The 6,345-nt window shown below is 40.9% G+C and overlaps 1 long non-coding RNA gene across 1 annotated transcript; it reads right to left on the bottom strand.

Moving 5' to 3' along the window:
• Window positions 1–3,724: 3,724 nt before the first annotated feature.
• LOC122197075 (uncharacterized) lies at window positions 3,725–5,855 on the bottom strand. Its single transcript, XR_006189865.2, has 3 exons — window positions 5,411–5,855; window positions 4,797–4,877; window positions 3,725–3,858 (listed from the first exon to the last, which is right to left on the bottom strand). It is a non-coding gene; the product is annotated as an uncharacterized LOC122197075 (long non-coding RNA).
• Window positions 5,856–6,345: the final 490 nt, after the last annotated feature.

Raw genomic sequence — 6,345 nt, 5'->3', positions numbered from 1 at the left:
GTATGTCTTTGATTTCCTTACCCTTGCCTTGCGTATCCACCACGTGGGCCAAGAAAGCGTAGCATCTCTTCTGCAAATACTTCCTTGCCTTCATGCAAGTAATGACTCGTAGGTTCTTCCCTGCCTTTTCTCTATAAATCACAAGGACTTCTTCGTTTGGTAAGGGTAATCGTACAGCTTTTTCGTAACATAGAATCTCCGCTCGATGGGCTGATAACCAATCCATTCCGATGATTACATCGAAACTTCCAATGGTTATGGGCATTAAGTCGACAGGGAACACATGATTATTCAGGGTGAGAAGGTAGTTGGTGAGTATTTCTAAGGTGCTTTCTATTTGACCATTGGCTACTTCTACCGTGTAAGCATTATTGAGTTTGCATGATTCATGATTAATCATTTTTCTAAATTTGTGGGAAATAAAACTCTTATCAGCACCAGTGTCAAATAATACAGAGGCATAAATATTGTCGATAGGAAACGTACCAGTAACCACAGTTGGTTCCTGGCGTGCGTCTCCCGCACCTATCACAAACGCCCTTCCTTGACCACCCTGTCTCTTCAGCTTAGGACAATCTTTCCTGAAATGTCCCGGTTGGTTGCACTCGAAGGAGGTTCAACTTTCTCTTGCGGTAGTAGTTGAGGCTGTTGGTTGGGTTCTTTTTGCAAAATTTGGTGGGATGACCGCCTAATTTGCAGTTGCTACAGATCATGCAGTCTCCAACATGATGATAATTGCACTTAGGGCAGTGAGGTAGAGTTCCAGCGTAGGGCTTTACTAGAGTGGGAGTTTCGCTTATGGTGTTTGAAGTTCCCTTACGGTGTTTGAAGTTCCCTTTTGGCTTCCCATGGAACCTTCTCTTCGAATTCCCAGTTTGGTTCTTTTCTTTTGCGGGGGCCATGGTGCCTCGTCGGATACATTGTTCAGTCAGCTCATAAGCCAGTTGCTTGGCACTGTCAAAAGTTGAGGGTCTGGATGCAGTAACCAATCCTTGGACTGGCGATGCTAATCCCCAAATGTATCTCTCCGTCTTTTTGTCTTCTGAAGGCACCATTCCGGGACAAAGAGTTGAAAGGTCTTCGAATCGGGAGGTATAAGCAGCTACCTCTGATCCTTGCATGGTTAGGTTCTAGAGTTCTTGTTCTAATGCCTGAATCTCCTACCGTGGGCAATACACTTTAGTCATCATTAGTTTCAGCTGTTCCCATCCCATGGCATAGGCTTCCGCAATTCCCACGGTCTTGGCATGGTTGTTCCAACAAGTTAAGGCAGCATCCATCAGTGTGCAGGTAGCGTACTTAACCCTGCAGTCATCCGGGCAAGAGCTGATGTGGAAGACAGCTTCAATCTTTTCTATCCATCGGGATAGGCCAACAGCTCCTTCAGTTCCGTAGAAGGATCGAGGTTTACAACCCATGAATTCTTTGTATGAGCAGTGTTTGGGATTTCTTTGGGCATCTGCAGGAGTACCACTTCCGCTATTTCCAGTATTCCCGTTTCGAGCAGCCTCATAAGTCGCCAAGGCCGTAGCAATCCCTTGTGCAAGCATGTTTTGCATCATAGTGGGATCCATCTGGAAATTTTGGTGGTTATTTGTAGCACTTGGGGCTTCTTTAGGGTCTAGAGTTTCTTCTGTTGTTTGAGTTATCTCTGGAGCACTTCTCTTGTTAGATCGGGGAGTCGGTGGTGGACGAACTCGCGGTTCTTTTCGTCGAGGCATTATCCTAATATGTTAGATAAGTAAGTTAAGTTGTTTTTAAACTATATAGTTATAATAGGTGTGTGTTAGTTCAGTTTGTTTTTCTTCCGAAATCATACAAATTTTAAATCAGAAAATGAAAGCTTTACCTGATATAGAGTTTTGCAAGCAACACATAATAAATACAAACATTTAACAAAACACTGAAACATTGTCATAAGAACTGCTTGTTTTAGTTACAATGTTTTAACCATATAAGGTTAGAAATAGAAAAGCTTTTCAAAAGAGCTATTACAAACCAGGCAGTGATAAACACTTGCAACACAAAAGCTATTCCTCAAAAGTCCTAACCTTATCCTACGACACAAGCTGTCCTAGATATCTACCTCCCAAATCGAGTCATCACATAGAGGACAAAGTCCTCGAACTGGTCCAAGATGTAGCGTCGTTCCTACGTAGAGATAACCAGCTGATTTCGCTGTGCAGCAAGCTCGCTCTCCATATCTGAATCCAGTAGTTCTGTGCTCTAACCTGAGCACTCAAGGCATTCACTGCATCGTGATCAGCACCCGAGATATGATATAATATCTGGATCGCATCAGAATTCTCCTTCTCCTCTTTCTTGAGTGTCTCAACTCGATGGTCGAGGGAAGTATAGCCTGGACCTCTCACAAACTGCTCCAAGGATCTAATCCTATCCTCGGTCTGATCAGTCCGAGTCATCAAGCGAGGTATCGGATCATCCTCAGGATTAAACCTAAGTGGTGCTCGTGAAGATTCACCAACCTCAAACCGTGGTGGTAGATCAGTAGCATCCCTGCTGCTAAGGAGATTTGTGAGCCAAGATGGCTCACTGGGTCGAGTCCGTTTCCCTAATAGACCACTAGTTGGTCGGGAAACCTGAGTAGCTGGGTCCAAGTGGTAAAGAGGAGATATAGTAGTTCCTGGGGTCCTCATCATACAAGGCCCCTTGCCGTGTAGAAGGTACGGCTGGTAGTAGGGTCTTGGTAGTGAGTCTGGTGGGGTAAGGAGAGTAGGTTCCTCTTCGGAGAGGTCTCCCTCATCCTCTGCAGGACCATCATCATCATTCTCTTGGGCATCCTGCAATATGCCCTCATCCTCGAGCTCCTCCTCATCGAGATCCTCCTCAGGATCCTCTTCGGGATCTTCCTCAGGATCCTCTTCGGGATCCTCCTCCTCAAGAGCGTCCTGGGGAAAGTACGGATCCCCTGCTAAGTGTAGTAGATATGGATGCAAAGGAACTCCAAATGGCTCATCAGGATCCTCAAGTCGAAACCAGTCATCAGGGTTATCCGGTAGTCCAGCCATCTACATAAAAGGGTTTCAAGCGGGTTAGTAAATTTGTATAAGTTTTTCGTAAGTGTTTTAAGGTTCATAAAAGGATTCTAAGGTACTAAGCTTCAGCAACGAATATGGTGGACATTCTTCAATCTCTAAAACTCTCAACCATTGTAGTTTGTCAAACTCCTTGCTCAAGGTTGGTTGTGCACCGGCCCGACCATAAATAACATAGGCGCGCGTTCCAGGTTTATTTGTGGTATGGCTTATGTACGATACTAACCTTTAATTGAGGCGTTTGACCTAAAGGGTTGAGTTGGTAGTTTTAGTTGAAGGGATGTTTAGAATTTTTATTAATTGTTCTCATCGTGGGTCAGAGTATATATATCAACTCTTATATATTAAGGTTGGTGGGGTTTGTAGTATTATTAATCTTTGTTTTGTACTTCCCAACTACCATACCGTAAGTAGTCGAGAAGTAGTTTTATTATTGATAATACTTTTATAAGAAGCTAGTTGCTATAGTTGTATTCCTCTTTCGAGGATACGAGTTCTCTATAGTCAATTTAGCTCTGATACCAATCTGTCACACCCCCGGCCGAGGCGGCGAAACATGCCGGGTTGTGCGACTAAGTTCATGGATCACAGATAAATTGAATATACAGCACAAGTACAACAATAAACAAAACAACATTTCATTACATATTTATGTTTTCATACAGGATTCTTACAGATAGTAATATAATAATAATACGAGTTTGCCTTAACAGTTAGGCATAACAGTTCAAAAGTAGAAAATTAAAGTACATGCGAGCCATGTTTTCCATCGTCTGAGTGTCCCCGAAATTTCACTGATTTCCTGAGAATACATGTATTTTGAAAGTCAACACGAGGTTGGTGAGAGTCACAGGTTTTCTGCTAGCCGCAGTAATAATACTTTCAAAAGTCCAAAAGTATATTTTTCTTGTATAACAATAAGTTGAAACAATGCTTGTCATGAGTCTTTAAAAGCCAATAAGTAATTTTATAAATAAATCTATGCTTTTAAAGAAAACGTGTTTGATATAACTTCATGAAAGTTTAAATATATCCATTGTATAAGTAACCACTATACTTAAAAACAGTTCTGAAAGCAACCAAACCTATGGTTCTAGTGAAAAAGTGAGAGAGATTCGTGTTAATGTTTTTAGTGAGTTCTATAATCGAGCTACAGACGAAAAGTACCCCTCCCTACGACGCTTCATTGGACGTCGTAGTAACGATCGTAGACACATATCACCTGCTTCGATTGATCAGTCGATGGTTGTTGCTAGCAACCGCAGGTGGGGTTGTCGACCCCATATAGATCTATATATATGTACCTCGCTCCAAAGATTAACGATTATAGCAGTGTGGGGCAGACTAAGTGATTAAACTCAGCTAATGAATAGTAGCATCTCACTCAAAAACCATTAACGAAAAGTTTGTGAATAACTCTCAGCCCTAACTTAATTATAGATAAGTACCGGGCATAATGAATTTCGTAGTATAGTATTTGTAAAAGCCGAGTATGGTTGACGTATTTATAAAAGTATAAATTACTCGCTTTTATAGAGATATGTATTTTAACATAATGATCTTGTACAAGTGTGTAAAGCCTTATGCATGATAATATTCAGATATGGAAGTCTTTATAACTTTTAAAATTGTAGCATGCGTATCATATAAGACATATGTATTTGCATAATAAATACTATTTAGCACATGTATTCTCCCCCAAGAATAAATAAAATATTGAAAAGGGGTCGTAACTGTCACCTTATCGAGTGGTTAACGAGTAGTTCTGAAAGTCGAGATGTGTTGCCGAGAGGTCGTGATTTCCGGGATAAATCCGATTTCCTAGAAATATTCGTTATAAATCAATATTTGATGGGAGATTTGGTATTTGAACTAGTATAATGATTTATAATTTTTCTAAATGTTTATTATCTCAAAATTTATTTAGATCAAAATACAATTTTTTTTATAATTTAAGATTTAACAACAATCAAATATAAAATGTATATATATGTAAAAAAATGAATTTATGAAATTTCTATTTTAATATTTTGAACTTCTATTGAAAAGATTTTTCGAAATTTGGGTAGATTGTGAATATTTCAATTGTATGTTTAGGACTTAGGACCTAGTTTAATAACAGTTTTTGGGAGTAAGGGGTTGAATCTGGACAATATCATACTTGGGGGACTGCATGTGGCAAAACCGCATGCATGTTTGTGTATCTGATTCGTGAACAGGAGGGAAACCTCCTGTTCTTCTTCTTCTTCGTCGCAGGTTTATTATAGCCAAAAAAAATTTGTTATGTCATTCGCTAATCAGTCAAAGATGCATGTGATATTTGGAAACATTCTCTAAGGGGTGGAGGTGCTTACCAGTGGCGAAAATGGAGGCCAGAAGTGGTAACAGTGGTTGTCGCTGCAACAGGAGGCCGGCAGGGGGGCTGACGGAGGTGGTAGTTCGGTGCTGTTGCCTTCGTTCTTCTTTCTTTTACCAGTATTTCGATGCAGGAATTGTGGAGAAGCTTTTGGGGATCGAAATTAATAGCAATGACAGCTTAGGGATGAAGTTCTTCGGTGGTGGAAGTGGGTGTTTGAAGGTTGCAATGGGTGGTGGGTGATTGCCGGCAGGAGGGTGAAACGGTGGTGGCAGGAGGCTACTCCGGTGGTCTTCTGATGTTTCTTTCTTGCTTATTTCAACAGGGAAGACCAAAAAGGACGAGGGAGGGGGTTGTGGTGATTGAAAACAACAGCAGGAATGGGTTGGAGAGGTGATCCATGGTGGTGATGTTGTAACTGTGAGAGAGGGAATTGAGAGAGAAGAAGAAGCTGATGAATTTGATTGAGTTTATGAGAAGTAGTGGCCTCTATTTATAGTATAAGTCCATAGACACATACTTATCTATGGCCATGCTTTCAATCCCATGTTTGTACCTTTGGTGAACCTTGCACACAAAGGAGGAGGGTGTAGGAAGGAAAGGCACGTGGATTTGATACCAGCTGGAAGAAGATCAGGTTTTTGGAGTCCTTCACTCCATGTGGGCCCCACATGGGGTCTCCATTTTATGTCCAAAACATGCAAAAAAAAAAAAAACCGGGTGCCTCGGGATTCGTGCATCGAATATTTTTTTGAAAGCATTTTTAGATAGAGTATAATTCAAGGATTCCAGAACCTCAAACGGATTAATTTTTGGAGTTACGGATCTCCGGGAATTTGTGTTTGAAGTTTTGCGTCTTAACGGTAGGCGGTGTCCGTTTTCGCGACTTTCATAAATATTTTTGTAAAATTATTTCGAGTGTGAAATTAAATA

This window comes from Lactuca sativa, chromosome 3 (genome assembly GCF_002870075.4).
Source record: "Lactuca sativa cultivar Salinas chromosome 3, Lsat_Salinas_v11, whole genome shotgun sequence".
Taxonomy (NCBI): domain Eukaryota; kingdom Viridiplantae; phylum Streptophyta; class Magnoliopsida; order Asterales; family Asteraceae; genus Lactuca; species Lactuca sativa.
This window is presented reverse-complemented; position numbering and strand designations above follow the sequence as displayed.